Source organism: Ursus arctos, unplaced genomic scaffold, assembly GCF_023065955.2.
Source record: "Ursus arctos isolate Adak ecotype North America unplaced genomic scaffold, UrsArc2.0 scaffold_3, whole genome shotgun sequence".
NCBI classification, from domain to species: domain Eukaryota; kingdom Metazoa; phylum Chordata; class Mammalia; order Carnivora; family Ursidae; genus Ursus; species Ursus arctos.
In genome coordinates, this window is record NW_026622985.1 from 33,885,252 (window position 1) to 33,901,767 (window position 16,516).

General features: G+C 40.0%; 1 pseudogene; it reads right to left on the minus strand.

The window, feature by feature from the left end:
* Nucleotides 1–15,158: 15,158 nt before the first annotated feature.
* Nucleotides 15,159–15,256, minus strand: LOC113267543 (U6 spliceosomal RNA; annotated as a pseudogene).
* Between the last annotated feature and the right edge of the window lie 1,260 nt (nucleotides 15,257–16,516).

The window sequence follows — 16,516 nt, forward strand, 5'->3', positions numbered from 1 at the left end:
TGGACAGAGGATAGGATTTGGAAATTGTCAGGCACTCTGTGGTTAACGATCTACTTGAAGGGGCTCTCCGGTTCACAACTATTAAGTGGTTAGCAGTTGCTGAGGGTTCACTAAGGTATTTCTGGGGAGCTAAAAAGACTAAAATTTAATATAAATATTAGAATTGGAAGATAATAGACACACATACACACACAACAAAGAGGAGAGAACGTGGTTCAGTGGGTGCTCAGTTTAAATGCATTATTGGAATTCTGAAATTTGAAGCCTTCTTAGAATGTATACTTTACCTGCTGAGAAAACCTGAATACAATTATTGCAGGTGAAAATGAGATTTTAGACAAAAAAAAAGTCTTCAAGACCCTACAATGGAGTAAAACAAACAAACAAAAACACACTTTTTTTTTTTTTAAGAATTCAGTGTTCTCTAAAGTCTGTATCTGTAAAATACTTGATACCCTTTTAAACATCTTAAAGCAAAGTCAAAAAACATTTATTTATTTCAGAGCTCTGGAAAAATTGAAATCCAACAAAATACTGTTTGAATTGGAAATATTACCCCTATAAGTCTTTTGACTTTTTGAATTAAACCATGTTGTTAATGTCAGAGTAAATAAAAATTTTGCCTTTTAAAAATTTATTCTGTACTATAGTGTGAAGTAACAGGTTAGCTAAAAAAAATTTTTGCATTTCCATTAGCAAATATTTTGCAATGCATTATAATAATTTGTTCTTGAATGATAAAAGTGGATATTTGTGTTTCTTCATGCTTAAGATAATTCATAAAATACATTTTGTGTTTAGGAGCATGTCTTCTAAAATTCAGTTTCTAAACAAAATTTGTAAAGATATCTATAACCTCATACAGACTTAAGAAAACAAATTGTTAGATTTTGTATTTATATAAAATATTGGATCAGTACAAATCACTAATTAGACTTTAAACCAGAGATACAAATGAGAATCCTATATTTTTATAATTGCTGCACTTATCATTGATTTTTAAAACAAGATTTACTTACTGGTGACCAACACATTTACGTAATTTAGAAATAATTGTCAATAAATAGTCCATAGGAACCAGCAAGTGATTGCAAGAATTTATTTGGGTAAATAATTTGTTTAAAAAATAATAAGCCATAAATATCTTTAAAATTAAGAGAAAAATGTCCTTTGTACACTGGGTTGCATTTTTAATTACTGAATTTGACAACAACCATAGATGGATTTGAAATTCCATGATTGAGATTACTAGATCACTTGTATGAGGTGAAAGAAAGAAAGAAAGAAAGAAAGAAAGAAAGAAAGAAAGCTGGCTTTATTTAATTATATACAGTGAGTGTTAACTCTATGTCATCTGCTTTCTCTGATACTGTTAATTTATCATGGTTCACTCTCTCTGGTTATGGTTCATATGAAATCCCAGTTGGTTAAAGTCTTACACCAGGAAGTTTTACAATGGATTGTGTAAAATTAGTAAATACCAGATTGTTTTTGTTTATGGATAACTTCCTTGGTGGGTAACAGGTTATCATAACAAAATTTGTTTAAAGTTTATAAACTGTGAACCAAATTCCGACTCCTTTGTTTAGAAGTCTTTCATGAATGAATACGTAGCATTCAAGAATAATGATTTGCATACCATGTATCTGATATCCTAAAGTTGCAAACCATCTTACAGGTTTTTAAAAATTAGAACTCATGGATTTATCTTCAAATATGATGTTGTAGCTTATACTGAAAATTTTCCTGGTGTCACATAAGAGAGGCATTCTATGTGTGGTTACTTTATATCAAATATCTGTAAACTTTTGTTTTTCTCTAAAATAAAAATAAAATTTGAAGTTCTGGTCTCTAATTTGTAATCTTGTTTAAGGAATGTGTAATTTATTTAAAATTAGTAATTTTCTACATCTAATTCTAAATCATCTCTGATTTATATTGCCTATTTGAATTTATAGAATATATTTTCCAGAAACTTGGAAATAGGGTTTTGCTGTAACCTACAACACAATAATTTTAATTGGAGGTCCATGTAAATGTATACTTTTAGTCTCTAAAGATCTCCTGTTTATTGTTTTGATTAAAAAAAAAAACCTTTCTGGTTTAATAACTTTAAAATCAATTACCTTTATCTTTAACTTGATTTATATGAGTATGTAAATGTTATCATTATTGAATAATTACTATGAAAAACTATAATTTTAACAGAAATAGTATAATGTAATGCAGTGCATTTTAATGCATTCTTTCTTCTCCAGATATCTCCAACATGTTTTCTCAGGTTTTCCCTTAAAATATTGAAAATTTACTAAATATCCTAGGGAAACTCAATTGTACTACCAACTTTTTCAGTTGTAAAATTCTGTATTTTAAATGATTTTTAAATTCAGTCTTCTAAATAAATTACTTCCTGTCAATTTGGAAATGACCTGGGGTTTTCTCTTTTCTTGTTTTATGTGATCTAGTGTACTGCATTGAAGCAGTGAAACTTGCAAAGATTTTGATATTTGCCATGAGGGGAAAAAATATATCAGGTAGTAGCTTATAAATTTAAGAGGAAAGAAACAGACATTATTATTTTTTTTGAAACTTTCCGTTTTCATGGGTTCTACTGCTCTATAATTATCCTTGTGCTCCCTCTGCAACATGTCAGTACTATGTTCATATTTGTATAATTGTCATCATATTTTCTTTTTTTCCCTTTTGATAGATGCTCATATCTTCTTTTTCCTTAGTGTGTGTGTGTGTGTGTGTGTGAATACCTGTATGTTCTTAGCGTATTGTAGTGACATGTTCAAAACGTGTTCTTAAGATCCTTTCATCATCTATATTAGTATTCTGAGTAATCAGAAAAATAACCATGGACATATAAAAAATGGTGATAATCACATTGAAATACCTACATTTCCTTTCAATTTATAGTATCCTATCATTTTCACTGATTTCTAGCATTTCTTTTCTAAGATAGTACTTGCATCTCAACTGTACACATGGCCTAACAATTGTGTTGCCATAGCTGCCTTCCGTTGAGCTAAAAGGTGCGTCCACGTTTTAGATAGACCGTTCAGATGAAGCAGAGAAGCACAGCACAGTGGGAGTAAATCATGATAAAGTGGGGTCTGGGAGGGAAGAGGAAGGGCAAAAAAAGGCACCTGGGAGAAACTTCTGTGAATGGCCTGGCAGCAGGAGCAAGTGAAGGAAGTACATGCCCAGGTCCTGGGGCCAAGCAGTGTAGCCTCAGGCTCTCAGTATGGAGTGTCCATGCAACCTAATTCTTCTAGAATGAACGACATTCTAGGTTTATCCTATCGTGCATTGAAATCTGTCTTCTTAAATGAGATTATATAACGTATGTGTCTACATTCATGTAACTATTTTCCCTTGTCTCATTGTGGATTTTTCCTAAAAATAATATAGAATGGACTTCTTTGCAGGGTTCTTTGGATTTCTAAAAGAAAGTATATAAACGCATAGCTCTGTGGATCAGTTTTCCACAAATTGAAGAGAGAGTCCAATTTTTAAACCCTGCTATAAATTTGTTCAGTTACTCAGATCTTAGTGTCCTCAATACCTAGTACGGTAACTGGCAAGTATTTTATGTCCAATAAACATTAGTCAACGGGAAAGTTGGCTTCAGAGCCTTCATCCCTCTCCTTTGGGACTACTTCTTCCTATTTCCTTCTGGAAGATATGTACAAATAATGTTTTATGTAATGCCAGCAAAGTTTAAGGATCGGTTTGCTGATATCCGGACTTCAGAACCCTGTTTCCTCTACCTGCATTTCCCTTCCTCTTAGCCCTCTCCTCTAAATCCGATCAGCTTTTTAAGGCCCAGCTCTTAAAACCTAGGAGATTCCCTCAGCTGAACGACATCCCTCCTGGCTCTGACTCCTTGAGGCCATCTGCTTTCTACCCCCTTAAAAGCTCGATGCTCTGCTCTCCACCACCCTGTGCTCCCCAAGTGTGTCTGCCGTGCCTTGTTCCCCCTGGCCATGATCCAGCTCCTGGCTCTGCCATCTGGCCGTAGTAGGTGGTCAATGAATGGTTCTTGTCTCTCTGCATGAGCGTTAGGGAATCAAGCAGGCACAGACAGACTGGAACAGCGTGGCATAACCAGAATGACATGTGAAAAGTTGAGGACAGCGTTCCACTTTGCTTAAACAGGAAAGAACCAGGTCATCCTGTTACTTCATGTGGATTGGTTATGCTTTCGCTTGTGTTACAGATGTTGGTCATTGAAAACATTTTTGTCTGGAAGAAAATGTGTTCAAATAAATTTCTAAATTTTTCTGGAAGGCATATTCTAAAATCTTACCTGCAAAAAAAAAAAAATGTGCTTAGGTAATTTTCTGCATTGTCTTCCCCTGAGAATTCCAGTTAAATGATTTTTCTTTAAAAAGAGCAAGTACTAAACTCCGACATAAATGAGACACTACATAGCCCAGAACTGAGAAAGGTTGCTAATTTTATTGAGCAATATCCTTATCATCTATGTGAATGCATTTTAAAGGAGAGAGTCCTCGATTTTTTTTTTTTTAAGATTTTATTTATTTATTTGACAGAGACAGCCAGCGAGAGAGGGAACACAAGCAGGGGGAGTGGGAGATGAAGAAGCAGGCTCCCAGGGGAGGAGCCTGATGTGGGGCTCGATCCCATAACGCCGGGATCACGCCCTGAGCCGAAGGCAGATGCTTAACGACTGCGCCACCCAGGCGCCCCTGAGTCCTCGATTTCTAAGCCAAGAGCTTGTGTTTTATTCCCAGTTCTTCCTCCACGGCAATGCTCACTGTACCCTCGGTTACCAGTCACTTAACTTTCCTGACCTTCAGGGTCTATACCTGTTTAATGGATTTGCTAATCACTCAGGAAGATGTTATGAAAATAGTTTGGAGAGATGCAACAGAGAGCTTTACCTTCACGAGAGAAGATTCAGAAAGGTAATTGAGGTTGCTGGTCTGTGGGTCCGAAGACCTGAAATTTAACCTGAAGTTGGCCATGAACTACCTGTGTGACCTTGGGCAACACACCTCAGCCCCTGGACTTAAGGTCTTTGTCAATAAAGAAGGTGATTAGACCCAACGATGGGTATAGCTGCTGCTGCTGTAGCTTGAAAATGCTGTAGTCTGGCACCATCATTGTCCATCTATTCTTATAAATCCCCTACACAAGAATAATGCCAGTGGATGGGACTCTGATGTTAGCAACCCAGAGGGGCTTCTGGATCTCAAATGTGAAATATATTGGGGTCTCTCTAAGATAAGCCTCTGGATTTTCAAGACTGAATAGAAATGAAGACTTCTAGGAAAACGTTAGAAAAATTCACTAGATAGGGAGAGAGGAGCCAGGTTTTTAATTACTTGGCTAAAAAGAAATGTGATGGATTAAATTAATCAACCCTCATTAATAAAATATGATAAATAAATTATGATAGTACTCACAGAATCAGGATACTAAAGATCAGAAATCCTGGGTGATCACAGAAATTCTTCAAAGATATCACGAAGCATAACTTTGGGAGATGTGACAAATCTGTAAACCTTTGAAAACGTCTGTGGCAGCCAGCCTCCTGTGAGGCAGTGGGAAGGGGGTGTCGGGGCAGGGGTGGGGGGGTGGGTAAAAGGCAGTATGCTGTGAATCTGAGGGGCTCCAGCAATATTAGAAATCCTGAGTACCATTGATCCAAAGCCATTATTAAAATGTGTGCAGAGGAACAGGCTCTCGTCTCTGTGTTCCTGTTTTCTACATTGGCCCATGTGCATGGTTGGTTTTTAGATTTTCCCTAGATGTGCTGGGACATTTACGCAGTTGGAACCAGATGGTCCTGGATAAGAAGCTAGGCCACCAGGTGATCCTGGAGGAGGTTCTTAAACTTTCAGATCCCCAGTTTCCCTCACCCACAGAGTAGGGATACAATTATCCACCATAATAAGCTGGGCTGAGAATTCAGTCAGTGCCAACTATGTGTATTTTGCATTTATCAGACCTTTAAAAAATATTAATACACAATCAACATCCCTTTCACAAAATCGCATTTCCTATTCCCTTTCTTTTTAAAGACAACTAACCCTTCGACTGGCATGATTTTCTTTTTCAACTGGATTGAAACATCTACCCACTGCGGGAAGAACAACCCCAGAAACCGTGTACGCTCGAAATTATCTTAGGCTTTGACAAAACCACAGTTATCTTTGGGTCTGTGAGGGATGGAGGAGAGAGTGCGTTGTCTCACCTGAGACCTCACCCCAGTACTGCTCAACCTCTTGGTCTGTACCTCCCTGTCCTCCCCACGCTCTTCCTTCTGTTTGGCTCTCTGTTCTTTCTTCCCATTGCTTTGGTGTGGCCCATGTGATGACATTCGTATTAAAAACCATGGACTCCGTTGCCTCCCTGCAAGAGCTCCGGCCCCCCATCACTCTCCCACGGTCCCTGGCTCCCACTTCTCTTGCCTTAAGAGCTCTTTGTCATCCTGTCAATCTCCTCTACCTATCGACTTTGTCTTCTTAGCTTAGAAGGTTACTTGGCCTTAGATGACATTGTATTTCCTACCCCATACACTCCCCCTAGAAACACGCGAGGGGCGCTACCCCACCTCCCCTACCCTCTTATTTGTTTTCTTTTTCTTTTTTAACTTCCGAGGGTTATTTCCGCAGTTCATATCACTGCTCTCCAGCATCAGACTCTCCAGTGTCACCCCATTTCTCTCAGAATAAAATCTCAGTCTTGCCCTACTTTTGCCCTCTTTTGGGTTCTTCTCATCGCTCTCCCCCTTGCCTCCTCTGTGGCAACCACACTGGCCTCCTTAACGTTCCTCAAGCCCACTGAGCACATTGAGGTTTGTGCATGCTGTTCCCTCTGGCTAAAATGCTCTCCAACCCACACATCTGCGTGGCTGTCTTCCTCACTTCCTTCAGGTCTCACTCAAAAGTCACCAAAGGGACGTTCTCTGACCACCCTACGTGAATTGCCTCTACTCCCATCTCTATCCATCTTCTTTCACTTTGTTTTTTCTTAGCACTTATTGCTGTCTGACACATTAGAGCTTTATTTGTTTAATGTCAGTGGCCCCCACCTCCAGAATGTAATCTACAGAAGAGCTTGAATTTTATTTAATATTCTCTTGTATCACACAATAATCCCTTGGCACATAGTGGGCAATACATATTTGTCCAGTGAATGAATAAATGAGCTCTCCTCTTACCCAGACTTACAACCAGCCAGTGCTGAGCTAGGGGATGGTTTATTAATTAAGAATAATTATCTATAATACATACCTTAGTGCAATCTGTCTAAATTTAGGTATTTTACATGCAACCAATATTCTGTTAGGGGGCTTCAGCTGGGATTGTTCACAAAGGTGTTCTTTAAGGATAATTTGACTCGACACACCACAGATAAGATTTTATCTAAAATCACTAAAACTATAAAGTCAGTGTGTTCAGTTAATGAAGTTATGCTGGAATGTATGTCTTACACTGGAATGTGTATGTAACAAATGTGAGTTTTCTTCCAAATATTTGTCTCTCCTCATATAAAGAGTGGGAAGCGGTTTGGAAGGCAGGGGTGGCCACATTCAGGTCTCGCTCCTTCAGATTCCTTCTCCAGGTTCTTGAACGCCTGGGGAGAGCCAGAGAGGAGAGCGTGGTGCTTAGAGGGTTGCAGCCCTGGAGCCAGGCTTTGTTGCTTCAAATCCAGGCCCTGCTGCTTAGTGGCTTTGTGTCCTTGGGTAAGTTACTTAACGTCTCTGAAACTCAGTTTCTTTATCAGGGTGAAGACTCCCCGCCTCCAGGATCGTCCTGAGGATTTACTGAGTTAATCCATGTAAAGCACTTACAGGATTGGCACATAGAAAGTACATGTTAGCTATGATTATTACTAATATTCCTCCTGATAAAACAGCTGTCACTTCTTAGAGTTTTACTGTCCTTCTTCCCGGGCACCTGGCCCAGGATTGACTGCACAGTTCTCTGTGTTCATCAGTGCAGCCACCACACCCTTGGATCCCTTGCTACGAGGGTTATAGGCTCCCATCTTCTCCCTTCCGACTCCCCCCTTTCCCTCCTTCCTTCCTTCCTTCCCCCCTTCCCTCCCTTTCTCCTCATAAATCCTGCCTTTTCTTACTTTCTTCTACACTTTCTCATACGTTGTACAGTCTGTTCTGCATTAGCTCTCCCTGTCTTCTCCTCCACTCTCGCACCGTTTCTGTGCTCGTTCACAAAGGAAGAGTTCTGGACGGAGAGGAGCTCTCATGTCCCCAAGAAGAGTCGCCAGAAGCACATCTTTCGGAGCTCTCACTTCCTCGGTAGAATCTTGCTCTTTCAAGGGGCCTCTGCTTCTGAGATCTGAAGCCCTTTATCAAAGACTGCTCGCTGCTCAAGTTGATCAGAAACACCATCTCAGCACTGTTAACGCATGTGTGGGTTATACCAGCAGCATCCAGTGCTTTAGGAAACACTGACGTGTCTTATCAACAATCACGGGCGAACCATAAAATCAACCATAACCAATTGTATTGCTTGCTGCTCCTAGGGGGCATGGATGAAATAATGTGGTTGCTTTGATGCCTAATAAAGTTCAATTCCAGTGATGGTGAGAATGTAGGAAGGAATGAAAGACATATTCAGTGTAAATGTGGTTTTTTCCTCGTTGTCCTATTAGATTAGGAACTCCTTGAGCAAAGGGACCGTGTCTGCTGTCTTCATTTGCAGTGTGTAGGACCAGTGCCCAGCTCAGTGCCTTATTCACAGTATGTGCACACTCCCTGAAGTTTTGCTTTCCAAGTACTGAACAAACATGGTCAAAAATTCTGAGTACACAAAGGCTAAAAGAGTGAATGCAATGCTTTATGTGATCGTCATTCAGGTAGCTTTGTAAAACATACAATTCTAAGCACTAAATTGTCAGACCAGTAAAAAAAAAAATTATCACAAATCTCAATAGTCCCATAAACTTTTACAGCATATCTTTTGTGGCAATTATTACAGCAGGTCCCCTTATTCATGGTTTCACTTTCCACAGCTTTAATTACCTGCGGTCAACCACTGTTTGGAAGCAGATGATCCTCCATCTGACCTATCCTCAGAAGTTCAGTAGTAGCCTAACGCTAGGTTGCAATGCCTTCGTCATTCACCCCACTTCATCTCATCATGTAGACATTTTATCATCTCACATCATCATAAAAAGGAAGATGAGTACCGTGCAATAAGGTACTTTGAGAGAGAGACGGAGACCACGTTCACATAACTTTTATTACAGTATAGTGTTATTGTTCTATTATATTATGAGTTACTGCTGTTCTTCTCTTACTGTGCCTACTTTATAAATTTAACTTTATCATAGGTATGTATGCATAGGAAAAACCAATATATATGGGGTTTGGTTCTATCTGTGGTTCTAGGCATCCACTGGGCATCTTGGAAAGTATCCCCGGTGGATGGGGGGGAGGGGCTACTGTACCATAAATTATAGTTATATAGAAATATATCTTAATTCCCTCTATTACTTGTTAAACTCGTTGGGGAATTAGTTTCTGCTGTTGTGCTGTACACATCTTATGCTTTCAATACCTGTTGGCTGAATAAATGAATGAATGATGAAATGGGTGATGCTATACTTCCACTCATTTGGAATGTTCAAAGAGCTTTTACATAATTCAATGATCCTATTAAGTAAAAGTTACTATCTATATAATATATATGGATTGACATTAAAATATAAAATTCTACAAGTCAAAATTATACCAAACAATATTATTTTTTATGATTCAAAAGGCACTTCAAGATCTTTAACTTACAAAATTAAGAGAAACCAATTGGTTTCCTAAAAATATATCTTCATTTCTTATTTTGGTCTACCAGTAGTTTACCATGACTTTTTTTTTTTTAAAGATTTTATTTATTTATTAGACAGAGATAGAGACAGCCAGCAAGAGAGGGAACACAAGCAGGGGGAGTGGGAGAGGAAGAAGCAGGCTCATAGCGGAAGAGCCTGATGTGGGGCTCGATCCCATAACGCCGGGATCACACCCTGAGCCGAAGGCAGACGCTTAACCACTGTGCCACCCAGGCGCCCCTACCATGACTTTTAAATAAATCTCTTTTGTCAAGTTGTCTAGTTGTATGGATTCTGAATAAAAAGCAATTCTATATTCTAGTTGGAAAGATTTTAGGCTAAAGTACCTTGAGAAAGACAATATAACACTGAACCAAAGTGATGAAAATGATTACATTTTAATTTTAATACATTTGTATCTCGACACATTACATTTCTAGACCAAAATGGTTTGTACATCTCTGTTGCTTGAGCAGGAGGAAATCATTATAATGAAAAGAGTTATTGAAAATGGTCCATGTTGTGTAATTCCCAGGATAAATGGGCTGAGTAGCAAATATTTCTGTTGTGAACTGTTTTATACCGAAATGTGCATTATTAAACCCATTTGTTGAGCACATTGAAAGATCGAATATCTTCCTAACTCAACACTGGAAAATGTTTATTTGCCATTCCTCTCCTTCCTCTGCTCTGATCTTGTTAGATATTGTTTCTGGGTTTTCTGGAACCCATCCATATTAGAGGGGGGAAAATCATAGCTGAAGAAACCAAAAAAACAGAATTTACAATTTATAAACACAAATTTTAACAAGATCATAAGGAATTTAAAATAGCTACATAATAGAAACAGCATGTAGAAAAACACATAGAATGATGTGGTGGGTGACTATTTTTACACTATCATAAAGATCTTATACATTTGAAGAACACAAAAACCGTAGTCATCAGGTTATAAGAATTCAAACGTAGCAAAGAAATGCTAGTGATCAGGATGGTTTGGGGTGATGTGATGCCCTTTTGATTTTATAAGTATGTTACTTTATGCATACTGTGTACTGAAGTAATACACATTTAACTACTGCCCTTTAAAGCACCGTGTGTGCAATCAAGTTGTTTTTATTTCATTTAGAGTAATCATATGTGGGCCTGGTTCCATGTTCCAATTACTTCCCAAAAAAACCCACCTCTGTTGAAAAATCAATTGAGCACCAAAGACTAGAGTTGAAAGTACTAGTAACAGCTGGAGTGGAAGAAGCAGAAAGCAGTTTTCCGCTTTGACGATAGTTTTCTCCTCCAGTTAATGCCCCTTATCTAGAGTCAAATTGGAAGTAAAACACACAGGTATAGATTTATTTATTTCCTCATTCATTCAACAAATATCTACTGAGTGCCTACCATGTGCCAGCTTAGTACTCAGCATGGGAACATGTTAGAAAAAGTTGTTAAAGTGACATTGGACTTCTGGAGAGAGCCTGAAGTCCAAAATATAGAATTGGAAGTCAGATAAATGGTGTAAGAAGTGCCTTTGAAGCAGATGAAAATTGAGGGAAGTTAAATGAAGAGACAGGTGCATGTTGAGATGCGGAGGAGATACGAGACCAGTTACGTTCAATTGCTTTGGGAAGTCTCTGCTATGAATGCTACAGGGAAGATACAGGAGATTTCAAGGAGAGAGAATTATGTGTGTAGAGCTGTCGGGGAGAATGTTCCCAGCACTGAGTCAGGCAGGTGCGGCACAATGGAAGCAAGCATGAGCATGGAATAGTGAGCTGGAGTAGTCCCGACTTTCCTCCAGCAAGGCTCCTGGGCATACACGGAAACACTGGACAGCATGTACGGTGTGGTTTTGCCCACTGACATGGTGGGTCACAAGGATATGACAGGGGCCTGGGTGGAGAGGGCAATGATGGGCTGAGAAGAGGGCTCATGGATGGGTTAACAAGGAAGGATTTAGCGTTTATTGAACTCAGTGAGCAGAAAGCAGAGAGAAGGTTGGGAAGGGGAGGAGTACAGTGGTACATGTGGGGGCTGTGAATAAAAACCAAACATTCCAAGTGCCTGTAATGGTAAAATTCAGGGAATGACCCTGCTGGTGCATGGCTGAAGGAGGCTGGAGTTGGAGGATTGCAGGGAATAAGATCATGGGAGTCTAGGGGCGCCTGGGTGGCGCAGTCGTTGGGCATCTGCCTTCGGCTCAGGGCGTGATCCCGGCGTTCTGGGATCGAGCCCCACATCAGGCTCCTCTGCTGTGAGCCTGCTTCTTCCTCTCCCACTCCCCCTGCTTGTGTTCCCTCTCTCGCTGGCTGTCTCTATCTCTGTCGAATAAATAAATAAAATCTTAAAAAAAAAAAAAAAAAGATCATGGGAGTCTACTGCTGCGGTAACTGATGGGTCTCCAGCATGAATTTTGAAGTTGTCAGAAAGTGGTGATGAGGAATGAGGACATGGAGAACGGTCATAAGGCAGGTGCTGTATTCATTTAGAAAGATGGAAGTGGGTCTCATGCGAGCTCAGTAAACAACAGCTGTGGCGCCTCTAAGATGGTAGAACAGAGAACTGGTGTCAATTCTAAAGAAGGAGGAAAAAGAAGGGGACAGTTGAGTAGTCCAAAAGTTTGAAGTCTGGGCTTGTAAATTACTGGAAGAAAAATCCCAAGAGGGCCAGAGGTTATTTTGAAGACATCCAGATACTACATACAATCAGCCACATTTTTTTCTAGGTTCATTCAAATACATGTTAATTTGTTAGTTGTTGATTTGATTATTCATCATAATGGATGCTGTCCTGGCTAAGAAAAAGATGTTATTTTATATTCTGCCGTGATTCCTTTCTGACACTTCCTGGGTTGTATTTTTTTTCATGGTCTCCCACCTTTAAAAACGTCAAATAGTGGGACGGAGGATATGCTTTCCCAAATATCAGATACTCAAGGCTTTTTACATATATCAAGAATGAGATCCAGTTGGCAGAACTAACTAAACTAGAGAGTATGTTATTTTTCAAAGTAATCCGCTGTATTTGAAAGGAAAACACTGTATTAATCCTTTTTTTTCTTTCTAAATACCATAATTTATTTAATCTTACTTATATAATCATAGCCTTGGACTGGTTTTCAAAACCACCATTACATTAAGTATGCAAAATACAACTGATATGATTATTGAAGTGTGTACTTTTTGCATTAGAGTGGAGAACACAAATTTTGATGAGTTTCCTGACATACGAACAAGTGCTCTGATAAATTCACAGACATATTAGTATATTCATAGATATTCTGATTATTGCAAAGCCAGGTTTTTTGCATGGGTAGCGACCTAAATTGTTTACAAAGCATAGCGAATGCTATTTAAATCACAATATAATAACCCCCTTCCAAGGAACTTCTTTAGTAGGGGCCGCAGATCATAGCAGTAAAGGTTGTCGTTGACAGTTAACTGCCTTTACAGTTATGTGCTCAAAGGCAGGTGTTCTTACATTTATTATGCTTCTGTGGAGCTTTTCATCACTACTACCACACTTATCTGAACATGTTGATAATTTGAAAGATTTCATAGCAGTAAGAGCAAACAAATGCTATTCATGCACTGAGGTGAATTTACTGCTTTTCAATTCTTATTTAAGTAAACCAATCCACGGAATTCCAAAGTAAGATATTACCACTTCCCGACTTTCCTGCCTGCAGTGTTAATTCTCCTTTGGAAGACAGTCGTCTTGCCTGCTGGATCCTTCTCTTAGTCTGACTCTGTTTGATATGAGATCAAAGGGCTTTCATTTTCTGTATCAATTAGGCTGGCTGTCTTGTCTCAATGAGATTAAGTAGCCTCTGGAGAGTAGTGACACCGGCACAGCCACAGACGAGCTGATGGTTAGCATACAATATGGCTGCCTTAATTCTTTCTAAATGATAGTTTGTCTAGTCTGATGTCTTTCTTTTATGGTTGTGTCTGAGGCTCATTTGTTCAGGGCAACCATGCAGCACACACCAGACCTGATAATCAGTGGTCTGAGTTTCTAAAAAGGCTGGAAAGACATATCAATTCTCTCGCAGGCTTAAGATGTTTCCCCTAGTAAAGACAAAGTCCAGCTCTTTGTTGTTGTTTCTTTGATTTTTTTTTTCTTTTTTGGTAGGACACCAAGTACCAGAATATTTTACTCCAGATAAATTCTAAATCTTATACCCCAAATTTACCTCAAAGTTGTTTAAAGAAAGCATTATCAAAAGCATTTGTGGAGCCCCAGGCAAAGCTATGTAAGCCCAGTGTTAGTCCTGCTATACAGAGATTCTCTATCTAGAAGTTTGTGGTCTGCATTTTCTACTGTCATATTTAACCACCTTTTTTTTTTTTAAGATTTTATTTATTTATTTATTTGAGACAGAAAGAGAGAATGAGCAGTGGGGAGGGGCAGAGGGAGAAGCAGACTCCCCTCTGAGCAGGGAGCCCAATGCGGGGCTCGATCCCGAGACCCTGGAATCATGACCGGAGCCGAAGGCAGACACTTAACCAACTGCGCCACCCCAGGTGCCCCTTAACCACCTTTCTTGAGATAAGAATTGAAATGATCTCACTGGAGAAAGTGAAGCAATGTGTTTAAAGGAGTAAACAAGACACTGGTATTTATTAACAACATCCTCTCTCCACCTGTTCACTCTGTCTTTACTTTCAGAGATTTCCTCGCCAGCTGCTTCGTCAAGAAAAAAAGAGGTCGTCAGGCATCAACTCACCGACTTGGTCTTCCTCACCATCTTCAGACTTCTCTAGGCTTAAACCTATTCTTCCTTCTTTCCTCTTATCCCAGAAGAAAAATTTCTACCACTTTCCACGTCTCGACCTTCACCCTGAGCCCTCAAAATCTGGCTTCCTCGGTATCTCCCCTCCTCTCGTGTTTGTGACCCATCCTTTCTCTTCTGGGTACACATGTGCTCGAGACTCCACCAGACGTTAAGAAATAAAAAACAGTGACAAAAACAACCACGCTTCCTTTAGCTCAACTTCCTTTTTTTTCTGGGCTGATGCCTTACATTTTACCTTTTCATCATCAAATTCTCAAGAAAGAAGATCACATGACTTATTCTATTCATTAGGTCCTATTCTCTCTCTCTCTCTCTCTCTCTCTCTCTGTCTTTTTATTTATTTATTTTTTAAACAATAAACCCCATTACTACGACTGAAGATAAGAGGGAAGAAGATGTATTTGCTTTTCTGGGCTTTGATTTCCCTCAGATGGGACTCCAGCCTTCTAGCGCACAGCCGTCTACTCCGCCACACCGGCCTGGCCTTGACGCCGTGCGTGCACGAAGCTTGCTTGCTGGAGCTGCTCCTCTGGAAGACGAAAATGGGGAATGCTTCGCGAATTTGCCCATTATCCTGGCGCAGGGATCTTCTCTGTATTGTTCCAATTTTAGTTCACGTGCTACTGAAGGGAGCACAGTCCCATTCTCTTTTTAATCCACTGCTGTCTGATTTCTGCGTCCACTGCTTCTCTCTCCAGGGTGGGTAAGCACACTGAGGTACCAGTCAGTGGACACTGCTCCACTCGCCTCTCTTGTCCCTCTGCCACTAACGGTTAGTATTTCTGACAGGAAAGTCCTCTTCTCTTCAAAGCACTGCTTCACTTCCTTCTCCTGGTCCCCCTCGTGTATCCTTCCAAGTGTTTCGCCTCTTTTATTATTTTTTGTCCCTCTGTCCATCCCTTAGAAGTTGGGGTTCCTTAGGGTTTGTTTCTTACCTTTTTCCCCTCCTTCCCCTCCTCATTCCCCTTACCCCAAGGCAATCTCATGCTTTGGTCTGATTTCTTCTCCAGCCACAGATATTATGTATCTCCAACTACTCACAGGAATTCCCCTTGAGGCACCTCAAAATTCAGCACGCAGGGAAGAACTGACATGGCATTCTCCCTACAAACTGTTCACACAGATTTCTTCTCCCTTTCTCCCTAGCTCAGCCAGAACCCCATCCTTCTCCTGGATGCCCAAGAGTGAACCGTGCCCCTCCTCTAGCCTCCTTACTTCCTTTCAGTTCTACCTCCTGAGAAACCTTCTCCTGCCCCTTCAGTCTTCATTCCACTGCTCCAGTCTAAGTCAGAGCTCATCACCGCATACCTGGAAGGTCGCATCTAGGCTTTTCTTAGTCATATTTCTACAACCAGATCTGATCATGTCACTACCAGGATTAAGGACTTTCTTCAATTTCCATCTGCCTACAGGATATGCTTCAGCCCCAAATCCTTAATGCAGCTTAAGATCCCCTTCAGAACGTAGCCGAGTCTCATTTTCTATTTACTCTTTGGTTTCCCACCCCCACATGCCTTTACACACTCCAGAATGTTCTTCATTTGTGCCTTCATAGCTAAGATCAAGGTGCTCCTTTCCCCTGAAATGTTCCTCTTTCTTCTCTCTTTCTGTCGGGCAAATCCCGATTCCTCCTTTCATGCGAGGCTGTCATGTCGCCTCCGTTCTATTCCACTAGGGTTGCTGGCCACAGCCTCCACCCCACTGCCACCTTTTTCACAAAAAGAATTGTTGTGCCTTTGCTGTTCCAGAGCATTTTACGTAGGCTTCCACTTAAAGTCCTTGTCTCATTATCTCATAGCTATTTTTCGGCTGCTCTGTCTCCCCTACCAGGCTACCAGCTCTTCTAAAGCCATGTTCACCGTTCCTGCTATGCCAAAGATGCTCACCAAACTCCAG